The 10,623-nt window shown below is 59.8% G+C and overlaps 1 protein-coding gene across 2 annotated transcripts in view; it reads left to right on the top strand.

Moving 5' to 3' along the window:
• The first annotated feature begins 246 nt into the window (after positions 1-246).
• LINGO1 (leucine rich repeat and Ig domain containing 1) overlaps positions 247-10,623 on the top strand; it is a 190,172-nt gene continuing 179,795 nt past the window's right edge. The window contains exon 1 of one of the 2 annotated variants that reach the window (XM_087856766.1): positions 247-1,255. The gene's annotated coding sequence lies outside the window, so the exon portion shown is untranslated. Of the gene's footprint in view, positions 1,256-9,977; positions 10,090-10,623 lie in introns of those variants that run through there. The other variant, XM_087856767.1, reaches the window with a different exon arrangement.

The following is a 10,623-nucleotide window of genomic DNA, read 5'->3' as shown; positions in this document are numbered from 1 at the left end:
GGCACGCTCCGGACAGCTCCCGACCGCCCTTCTCCTCGACTCACCTCCAGCCCCGAAGGGCCGGGTATCAACGGTGGCGGACAGGGCGTTGCCCGCACGGCCCGGGCTGCACCGCCGCCCCGGACTGTTTCGGCGCGGCGAGGCCGCCCTCCTTGGCGCCCCCAGGTGGGGCGGGTCGCGCCCGGTGTGCTATCCCTTTAAGCCCGGGCGAGATGGGAGCTGTCAGCGACAGCCGAGGCTAGCGCGGGACGTCGCCGCCCGCCAGGCCAGAGCCAGGAGCCGTGAAGCGAGCGGAGAGCGGAGGTGGCGGCGGGGCCGGTGCGCGGCAGGTCCCCTGGCCGCCCGTTGAGCTCTCGAACCCTGGGCCCGGGAGGCGGGCGGCGCCCAGTGTAATGCGGAGAATGTGAGAGGCAGCGCAGGGCGGTGGGGAGGAGGGGGCGCGAGAGAGGGCGGCGGCAAGATAGACGAAGAGACAGCGGGAGAGATAGAGGACGGGGAACAGGGAGCAGGTGAGAGAAAAGAGAGGAGATAAAAGGAGAGGCAGGGACAGGAAAGGGGGGCAGAAAGGAGCGAGGGAACACGCGGCGCGGGCGGCGGCGCAGGCGAGGAGGAGGGGGCCAGCTTCTCGTGTGGGGGGGGAGCCCCGGAAGCCAGAGTTGGGCGCCCCGACCTGGGATCGGGCTGCGAGCGCGGCCGCGGCCGGGCCGGGCATGGTAGGGGAGCGGGGACGCCCGAGGGGCCCCCTCTGGGAGCGGCCGGGGACCTGAGGCGGGGCCAGCCAGGAAAAGGGACGCAGGGCCACTCCACAGGCCCCGCGGGCCGCACTCCGGGGGCTCCGGCGGGCCGGGGCAAAGGGGCCTTTGTGAGCGCCCCAGGAGTGCGGAGCCGGGTGTGCGGCTGCGGGGATGTGTGCGCGCCCGGGAGTGCGCGTGTGTGTGCGAGTGTAAGCGCCCGGGCGGGTGGGAGCGCGCGTTAGGGATTCTGCGGGCATCGCAGCGTGGAGAACAGGAGGCAGGAGTGGGGCGCGCAGGGGAGCGCGGGGCCCTCCCGCGCACACGCACACGCCGCGCGCGCGCGCACACACATACACACACGCACACGCCCTCCCTGCCTCGCTCGCTGCCGCTGCCACCATCTCGGAGCCGAGCCCTGCGGAGCGGGAACCCAAGCCGGAGCGGGAACCGGAGCGGAGCAGAGCGGAGCCGGGGAATGCGGTCCCGGAACGGAGCGGCGCGCGAACTGCGCGCCCGGGACGGTGAGTGTGGCCGGGCCGGGCCGGGCCGCTGCGGCGGGGCCGGGGCCGCGGGGGCGCAGGCGGGGAGCTGGGGTGTCTGCCCGCCGGCAGCGCCGCGTGCGCGGCCTCTGATTGGGCGGGAGCCTCGGGGGCAGCGGGTGGGGGTGGGGTGTTGGGTGCGCGCCCGTGGGGGACGTGCACGCGCGGAGATGGATGGGGCGCGCTCGGCACCCTAGTCCGTGACCGCGCTTCCGCCCGCTGCGCGGCCCCGCCTAACCCTCGCCTGCCGCCGGAACCCCGGCGACTTGGAGCAACTTTGTGGGGGAGAGGAGATGGAGGCGTTTTGATGGTGGAATTCCGGCCTTGCCTTCCTGAGGAGAGAACGCGAGGGAGGAATGGGACGGGGGAGCGGGCTGTGCCGCCCGGCGGGCCGAGGGGTGCGTGTCCGCCACCCCATCGGCGCAGCCGCTGGCTCCCTGGGATACCAGTCCGGCCCCGCGGCGCCGAGCTGGAGCCGCTCCCGGCGCTGGACTCCTGTGACTCCGCCAGGGTCCGGCGGGACCGCGCGGCGACAGCTTCCAGGCCCCGGGACCGCAAGGTCGTCTTTGCAGCCAGGCTGAGGACACAGGGCTTGAGGTGGGGAGTGGGGAGACGTGCCTGTGTGTACGTGTGTGTTTCCCTGCGCCTTCTGCTGCGTGGGACAGGCGGCTGAAAGAAGGGAACTGCCATAAAGGGGCATCGCATTAGACCTGGCGTCCAGGAGCTCCCAAGAGGCCAAGGATTGGAAGGGGAACCTTTGGGTCCCTAGCCTGGTGCACCCTCTCCCCCACCCCCATGAGTGCTTTGCTTGGAGCCATGCTCCTGTGTGCTTTACTATGTATCCGGGTTGTGCCTGTGCTGTGCCCCCCACCCCCCTTCTTGAGTCTCCTTCCACACTCCTGTCCCGTTGCTGGCTGCCTCAGGGAAATTCCTAGGCCCCCTCCCCAAATGGCAGCCCTGCCCCTTCAGAGGATAGGATGAGGAGATGTGGCCCCAGATGGTGCCCTTGAGAGGGAGGAACCACGCTCCCCCCTCCCCCCCCCAATGAGAGGCCCAAGGAAGGGTCAGAGGTCAGGACTTCCCCCATACAAATCCTCCTTGCTTCCAGGGTAGGTTCTTCCTCCTCTAGGAAGTCTTCTCTGATTGCTTCTTGAATTTGTCCTTCCAGGTCGGGTTTCTGAGTCAGAGCAGCTGGGTTCCCCAGCAATCCTTGTTCCTGTGCTCTCTCATGGCACTCTGTGTGGGAGCCTGTGGGGGTCAGAAGTCTCGTTCTCAGCCTACATGTTAGCTGGAGGGGTGTGATGCTGGACGGTGTCTACCTGGCTTTCTGGGGGGTGGTAATATTTTGTTTGACCAGCTTTCAGGCTTAAACCTTGCTTCCACTTCATTATCCTTCTGGAACCTTATCAGCCACCTTGTGAGAATGCAAGGCCCGTGGGCACACTGCCACTCCGTTTCACAGAGGAGGATTTTGAGGCAGAGATGGAGTTAGGAGAACTCCAGTCTCAGGGCAGCCCTTTTCCACTGGATAGGTATCCTTTAACCCTGGTCTTTTGTGAGGTGGGGAGGGCTCTGGCTGCCTACTGCTGGAGAGTCTCCCAGCTGGCAGTTGTCCTGCTGCTTGTGACCAGCACCCTCCCTAGGTGGGCAAGAATGTGGTCACAGCCACTCTCAGCCTGGTTCTCCCGGCTTGACTTTCGGCACCTCTTGACCCCAGCTTTATTAACCTTTGTTTCTTAGATTTGGGGCTGGAGTCTACCTGGGCTCTGCTTCATGGTTTGCAAACCTGGTTCCTGTAATCCTCAGCACTGGGATTCGGTATGCTTCTGGGGATTGGAGGGGTTTCCCCACCCCCACCCTGGCATTGCCCTCCTGTGTGGGCCCTGGACTCCTTCCCACTCTCCTGAGATTTTCATCCTAGAGCCCCCTATGGGCCAGAGAGCTCACCCTCAGGGAAATGGGTTCCCCGCAGACGTCTAAGTGTGCGTTGGGGGGAATGGAGTCTGGTGGCTGTTGGGACCACTTCCTCCCTGGGTGGCCCACCTGAGGTACAGGAAGCTAGCATAGTTCTCAGCCCCAGTCAGGCTTCTTTGAGCCCCCTCCTCCCCGCCCCACATGCTGGCCTGATGGCAGCCTGGACTCATCCCCAGGGCCACTTTGGTCCTTAGAGGTGTCTGGGGCAGGGAGAGGTGTTGCCCAGGAGTGACCAAAACTCCTTGTGGGAGTGGGGGTGCCACTGCATCCTGTAGTGGCTCCTTCAGCCTCTTTGCTGGCCTCATGCTCCTCTCTGCCTCTCCTAATCCCTTTCTGCCCTGCTCTCACTCAGTGGCCTTCCTTACCCATTGTTTCTCTTGTCTCTCTCTCTGCCTCTCTCCATGCCCCTGTGGCTCCCTGAGCTCTGGACTTTTGCCTTCCTACGTGTCGACAGATGCCCTGGTTGACACCCAGGTGGCTGGAGCATGGCCAGGTACCTGCTTGGTCCCCCCCTGCCATCCAGGCCCACTTTAATCCCTGCCCTGGTTCTCTTCTGGCCCCCTTCCCACCAAAGGGATCTGTAGGCTGAGCCTGCCATTTGGGGTCGCGAGCCATGAGGAGGGAGAGAGCAGGGTAACTCTTTGGCCCTTGGTCTGTGCCCTCAGGGGTGTGAATCCCAGCCAGGTGCTGCCAGGCCTTACTCGCTGCCACTCCCCCTCAAACCTCCTGGCCAGCGTGGCCCCTTCTTTTCCTTTCCAGCCAGTCCCGGACTCTGCCATGGGTGTGTTTTAAATTAGAAAGGTGTTATATTCCAACAAATTCAGTGGTAAGTTGTTGCATGGGCTGAGCCTTGGGGTGACTTGAGGGGGAAGGTTACCCCTGACCACTCAAGCCTCCTTTGGGGGGAACTGGGGCCACTCTGGCCAACCAGAGTCTCCTCCACAGGCTTCTGGGGTTTAGATATCTGCTCCTGAGAACCATGCCTTGGCTTTGCTCCTCATTGCCTAGAATCCTACAGTGGGGGCTCGCTCGCTCCACATTTGGGGGCATCTCCTGGTTTGAGGCCTGGGTTGAGTACTGGGGATTCTGATGACGAGTCTGGGTCCCTCCCTCGGTGGGCTCTGAAAGGGGACACAGGTATCCACCCACACCCCCGGAAGGCACAGCTGGGCAGCTGCAGAGCGACGTGAGACGGGGTTGGAAGCAGGTTGTTTTAGGTGGACTGGAGGGCTGTGCATTTTGACCTGCTCAAATGTTTCTAGCACTTGGTAGAAGCTCCGTAAATATGTTGAATACAAGAATGAATGGAGAACACGGACAAGGGAGGGCTTTCCAGGCAGATGGCACGGTGTTAGCAAAGGCATGGCGGTGGGAAGCACCAGGCACCGGTGGAGCAGGTTTGCAATGGGGTAGTTCGTGCAGGGGCCCAGCGGGCCCAGAGCAGGTTAGCACAAGACAGGAGGGTCTTGAGTGCCCAGCTGAGGAGTGTGGGCTGAGTCCGTATTCAGGGGTTGCAGGGTTGAAGTTCTGGAGGGACTAGAGCAGATTTGCAATTCAAACCGCTCCCTCTGGTGGTTGTGGGAGGGGTTGGCCAGGAGAGCCGGAGGAGGCGGGGAGGAGTTCCTGACGCTGTGGTGGGAATCTAGGCTGGTGGTGAGGGCAACAGCAGAGACAGGCCTTGGCCGCTTTCTGAGGACGGAGGAGGGGCCAGGCCTGGTTTCCCAGCCCAGGAGGATGGAGGGATTCGGCATGGGGGAGGAGCCAGGTGGGGCAACGGAGGCAGGGCCTTGGGTATATCACCCTGCCCACCACCTGGGCGCAGGGAGGTGGCAGGTGTCCAGGACACACAAGATGCAGCCCTTAGTACTGGCACTCCCACTGTGTGCGCTTGAGCAAGTCCCTGAGATCCCTCACACCTCTGTTTCCATGTCTAAAATGGATAAGTTTGTCGCCCTGGAGACCTGGGGTGAGTTTGGGTGGAAGTTTGTGACCTTGGACGTGGGATACAAAGAGAAGGGGTAGAGGGCTGGTCGCACTGCTCTTGGACAGATGAAGAGTTTGAGGTCCAGGAAGGGGTCACAGAACAAGCTGGGGATAGGGCGTTCCAGCTTGGGGTTTTCCTGGCTGGGCCTGTGTCCTGCTAGGCAGGGGTGGGTGGCATGGCCGGGGCCTCGAGGTCTCTGCAGAGGACGTCCTCAGGCAGTCGCCTCGGCACTCCAGCTATCGGGGAGCATATGGGGCCATATGGCCACATCGGGGAGATGCCAGCCGCTGAAGGAGGGTTAGTGGCTGCCATCCTGGCCTTCTGGATCTATGTGGGCACTGCCAGCCGTCAGGGTCAGGGCGGGAGGAAGCCAAAATGGAACCTCAGCATCCAGGTTGCTTTGGACATGGAGGTTGGGTCTTGTTGGCAGACGGCCCAGTTCTAGCACCTGTCTGCCAGGCCCGCCGGACAGGCGGCTTCATGCCCAGGACTGATCCAGTTAGCTGCAGGCCCGCTGTGCCAGCACCCTCCACGCCCCACCCAGTTCAGACGGCCCTGCGGTCCGCAGGCCGTGGGGTGCTACAGGCATCTGATGTTGGGTGACACTCAGTGGGGCAGCATTTCTCTGTCTGCCCTGCTGGCCGGGTAGGAGTGAGGGTGGGGGCCGGGAGGAGGGAGGAGGGACCCTTCACCTCCCGGGAAGCCCTGGGCCATGCCCAGGCCAGTAGGGCTCAGCCTTCTGGGGGACGGTGGGGAGGGCACTGGGCTCTGCCCCTGACCAGTTGTGTGACCTTGGCCAGGTCAGCGTCTGGCCCTCTTTGAGTCTCAGCTTCCCTCTTCGTAAACTGGAAATAATTATCTCCATGCCTGCCTCACAAGGCTGTTTTTGAGGCTCAACTCTAAATACATATATTTTTTTAAAGATTTATTTATTTATTTGACAGAGAGAGACAGCCAGCGAGAGAGGGAACACAAGCAGGGGGAGTGGGAGAGGAAGAAGCAGGCTCCCAGTGGAGCAGGGAGCCTGACGCGGGGCTCGATCCCAGGACCTTGGATCACGTCCTGAGCCGAAGGCAGACACTTAACGACTGAGCCACCCAGGCGCCTCTAAATACATATTTTTATACAAACTTGCTATCGCGAGTCCAGGAGTCCCCAGGTCTACAGCTGCTGGTCCTGGAATCATTGAATGATTCACTTGTGGGGCGCTTCTTCTGGGCCTGGCTGTGCTAGCTGCTATGGGGACGGAGGTGAGTCAGACCAGCCCCTGCCCTCTCGGGTGTGCAGCCCGTACTCAGTAGTAAGTGTGCCCTCAGTAGTTCTTAACAGTCTCCCAAACCCACGCTGGCTGCCACGCTCGCACTCAGCGCCCACGAGGGCTCCCTGTTGCCTTCAGGCTGGCACTCCTTGGTGCCTTGCACAGGGTCCGAGGCCATGCTCCAGCCATCCCCCTCCGGTGTCCTCTGTGCACTCAGGCGCCAGCCAGACGCCACTCACTGTCCCTTTCACACGTGTTGCAGCTTTTTCCTTCCTTTGGGGTTTCGCTGTGCTGTCCCCTCCACCTGGTGCCTTTGTCCACCTCTGCCCGTGTGGATCCCACCCCCTGTTTAATTCTCAGCCACGTGCCGTATTTCAAGCCCCTAGCCAGAACCGTGCACCTACTGTATGCAAGGCCTAGTGTATGGAAGACCTATGAGCTATGTTGGTTTATCTCTCTTCATGGCCTGGGAATGCCTTGGTGGCAGCGACCAGGTTTATCCATCCTGGGTACCTGGCGTGTCCAGGCACCTGGGGCCAGACGGGCTCAGAGGCATGAGGGCCAGCCCTCAGGGCCCCTGGGGCCAGTTCCCTTCCTCCTGCCTCTCAGGCCTGGGGATGCAGGTGAGGCGCAGGACATCTACTTGAAAAGCACCTAAGTTCTGGGCGGCTTTTCTGCTGAGGTGCCCACCACAGACATGGCCTTCCTTGTCCCTGGAGGCTCCACCAGGCTGGGGCAGGGGAGCCTGGTCATTGGCCACACAGAACTGTGGCCAATGAATTGCATGGCATTCAGCCATTAGTGATTGATGATTTGGGGTACTGAGAATCGTCCATTATCGATTGGTGGAGGCGGGTCTAGCCAGTGTTGGTATGGGTCAGCTGGGCCTGGCTGGGAGACTGGGATCAGGGCCATTGACTCCTGACCAGGAAGTTCCATCAATGAGAGCCAGAGAAAAGAAGCACCTCTCTGATTCGAGGTGCCAGGTTAGGGGTAGAGGGTTGGGGAGGAGGGGGGATTGAAGTGAGCAGGGAGCTTTTGCTCACTCCTACCTCCCTCTGTCCCCAACTTCTGTGTTCTGCCTCCAGTCTCAACTGGCCCTGGGTCTCAGTTTTCCCATCTGTTAAATGGGGATCTCAGTCTGTGGGGTAACGCTGGGTCTTTGAGTGGGATAGCAGGCAGTCTCTGACTTGTCCTCATTTGTGCTTAATGGGTGGGGGTGTTGTGAGGCTCGGAGAGGGTGGTGGCCACTTGGGGATGGAGACAGCATCACAGTCCCCAGCCCAGGCTCTGCAGAAGGGACAGTGGGTGGGAGGGGCCGGTTGGTTGGAAGACAACAGTTGTCTCACTCAAGTGCTATGTCTGGCTCCTGAATGTGCTAAGGCTTCTCAATGTGGAGTTAGGACTCAGAGGAATTCGTGCAAAAGCGATTTCTAGGGAAACCACATAAAGGAGCTGGCAGGGGGGATGTTTAACCTACTTGAGGGACCTCGCTGCCTTTCAGGCTCACCAGGAGCACGGGGCATTGTTTGTGGGGCTCCTGGCTCACGTCACTAAGGCTTTTTTTTTTTTTTTTTTAACTTTTTCTTAGGAACATTTCCAAACATACAGAAAGGCAGAGAGACTAGAATAGGAAACCTTATATAGACTCACCTAGATTTAACAATTGTTGACATTTTGCCACATTTTGCCTTATCTTTCTTTCCCCCAGAGTATTTTAAGGTAAATTATAGACTTCATGCCATTTCACCCCTAAATATTTTAGCATCTATCTCTAAAAAATAAGAGAAAATTTCTGTTTAACCTCAAGTGGTCATATATGCCTTTTCATTTTATTCTTGAGAGAGGAGGATATTGACCGATGAGGAGGCTGAATCCTGAGAGGTGGCCTGGCCTGTCCAAGGTCACAGAGCAGAGAGGGGGAAGGGAGGTGAGCTGGGACCTAGGTGGCCACAGGTGTCAGCCCAGGACTGGCAGAGTTGGGGGGAGGCATTGGTGGTCCGGAGCTGGGCAGGCGGCTCGAGCAGGATCCCCGTCTTTGGGGGGGTTCCTTGGCTCAGGCTGGGGGTTCTGCCTGGAAACAGGAAGTGACTGTCTTTTAGGTTAATCTGTTCTCTTCCTTTTGTTTGCTGCGGGGATTAATCAGGAACTGCAGCGTCAGGAAAATCTAAAACAACTTCTTGTTTATTGTTTAATTTAGGAGAATGTTATCAGGCTGTGGCCATGCAAGCGAGGGGAGCTTCTGCTGGCATGAGAAGCGGGGCTGCCCCCCACTAGCCACCTTGGGGGGGTCAGCGGGGAAAGCAAGGGGAGGGCTGGCCTGGTAGGAGGGTTTAGGATCCCAGGCTGGGCTCTTGAGGGGGTCTGAGGGAACTGGGGTGTGTGTGTGTGTCAGGGGCTTGGGGCTGAGCCTGAGATTGTATCCTCAGAACAGATGGGGAGTAGGCAGCAGAGGGGTGAGCTCCTGGTGTGTGTGCGGGAAAGGGGGAGAGCCCTGGCTGCTCGGGGGAGGCCCTGGCAGCCTCTAGCCATACTGAGGAGCCGTCATTCGCTCTCCTGCTCTCCTGCCTGGGCCCAGTCTCTTCCCTGGGGAGACTCGTATAGAACAGGTGTCTTCTGCCAGCCTAGGGCAGGTGCGGGTCTCCCTGGGCTTCCTTGTCTCCTTGGGGTCAGGGTATCCTGCCCTCAGCACACACACATGCTTGGGACTCCTTATTCTGCTGTTGGTGATTTAATATCTCCTCATTTTGTGAGGGTCACCGAGGTTTCTGGTATGAAATTGGAGAAAGTTGGAACTAGAAGGCAGCCCTGGAGATGATCTCATTCTTGTTATGGGTTTCAGGAAGGGAAACTGAGACACAGGGAGTGGTTATTCTTGTCTCAGGGCTCACAGTGAAAAGCATCATAGAGCCTTGGCGATAGTCTGGTGTCTGGCTTCTCGGTCCCAGGAACCCCTGCTTCTGGGCCAGCTGGGCTTGTGGTTCAGACAGACCGGTGCTCCCCAGTGTGCAAAGGAGGGGAGGCGGGCCCAGGTGGGAAAGGGGCTGTCAGTCAGTGGGGCCAGGTTCCCCTATTGGGGCCTGCCTCCCTGTGTGTGTGTGTGTGTGTGTGTGCATGTGTGCGCGCGTGCGTGCACGTGCACACACACACACATGCACCTGACCACATGCACACACATTCACACATACCTAGTTACTTACCAGTGGGGAGAATGGGTGTGCAGGTCAGGAAGAAGGCTTTAATGGGGTGTCCTGAGGTTCCCATCCAGAGCTAGGACTGACCTGCTGTTCTCCCATTGTTACCCCCACAATGAGGAGAGCCCCAATTAGTGCCAGGCTTATGGTTGGGCTTATTTCTCGAGGACAGGAAGTGGGGCAGGAGAGGCCCCTGGGACAGAGGTGACAGAGGGAAAGCGAGGGACAGAGACATCAAAACACTTTCTGATCCCTGGTCTATGGTCCTATGGTGCTACCAGACCCTGCATCAAGCCTGTGTATTTTCTGCAGCTGGGGAAGGAAAGGAAAACAACCCAACCTTGAACGAGTGGCTGGATGGGGACTGTGTGATCTGAGCCTCCTGTCGCCTCCTCCACCTGGCCTGGTAGGTGCTAAGGGTTCTGGCTGAGGCTCACCGCTGTTCTTGGGAAGAATCCTTCCAGCCAAGCGAAGTGAGAGGCTCCCTGTGCTGTGCTGAGCAATTGGGCTTCCTGGCTCTATGCAGAGCCCTTCAGAGCCTCCCACATTCTGCTCCTGGCTGGTGTGTGCCTTCTGTGCATTTATCTGGTGGCTGCAAGGCGGTGGGGGAGCCCGTGTGCATGTATGTGGGCCATCTAGGCCTGGGGAGGCACGTTAGAGGACCGAGCATCAAGTAGGGCAGGGCTGTGTTCCTTGAACACCTATTGTTGGTCACAGCGCTGGGTGCTTCATACACATCGCCTCATTTAATCCTAAAAACAACCCCACGAGAGATGCACTGTCACTATTCCCGTTTAACAGATGAGGGAGCTGAGGCTCGGAGAGGTTGAGGGACTTGCAAAGATCACACAGCGCGTGAGTGGAGGAGCTGGCATTTGAACCTAGGAATGAGCTGAGGTCTGTGCTGCTGCTAGGAGGAGGGCAGTTAGGGTTCAGGAAG

This window comes from Ursus americanus, chromosome 28, assembly GCF_024610735.1.
Source record: "Ursus americanus isolate L20-20 chromosome 28, mUrsAme1.1.p, whole genome shotgun sequence".
NCBI classification, from domain to species: Eukaryota; Metazoa; Chordata; class Mammalia; order Carnivora; family Ursidae; genus Ursus; species Ursus americanus.
Note: the sequence above shows the minus strand (reverse complement) of the source record. Positions and strands in the feature narration are given on the sequence as shown.